This window comes from Octodon degus, unplaced genomic scaffold (assembly GCF_000260255.1).
Source record: "Octodon degus isolate 3935 unplaced genomic scaffold, OctDeg1.0 scaffold00082, whole genome shotgun sequence".
NCBI classification, from domain to species: Eukaryota; Metazoa; Chordata; class Mammalia; order Rodentia; family Octodontidae; genus Octodon; species Octodon degus.
This window is the reverse complement of record NW_004524658.1, coordinates 1,104,818-1,105,529: the sequence shown is the minus strand read 5'-3', so window position 1 is coordinate 1,105,529 and position 712 is coordinate 1,104,818.

Below are 712 nucleotides of genomic sequence, written 5' to 3'. Positions count from 1 at the left end.
AATAGGGCTGTTTCTATGTGCCATTGTTCAAGTAATTTTGGAAGCATCAGTCGTGTTGCTTTTGGAAAAATTCTATTAGTGAACATACTGCCCCACAATGAATTAAGTATGTTTCAAATTTATAATAAATCACCAGCTGGCTCGAAATGTTCCAATCAGTAATACCAGTTTCTCTTTTAGCAGTGGTATACCTAACTTTTAGTGGCAGCACATACTTACCTACATTTGGAATTGTTAATTTTTAAAACTCTTAACCATTCTAGAAAATCGATATCTTGTATTTAATTGCATTTATCTGATAATTACTTTATGTAAAACACTAATTTTTATTATTTGACTTTTTATTACTGAGAGATTTATATTAATGTATGTTAATAAAAAATTAAAATTGTAGAGTTTGTGTTGTTCTTTCATCTGACAGGAAGATAGAAAATATTATCTCAAGGTCTTCAACTTATCTTTTCACTTTTCTTAACAATTCTTTTTAATCTGTTGAAGTCTTAGTTATCAGTTTTATTAGTGCTATTTTTACTTTAAGAAATATTTATCTACCTTAATGTTATAAAAACTGTTTTATTCTAGAAGTGATATATTTTTAGCTTTTATATTTTTATCTATTATCCCTTATGATTTTTAAAGCATTATTGAAGTTTAATTGTTTTGTGATAAACTATGCATAATTTGTTGACTTTTGACAGCGACGTCTGCATAG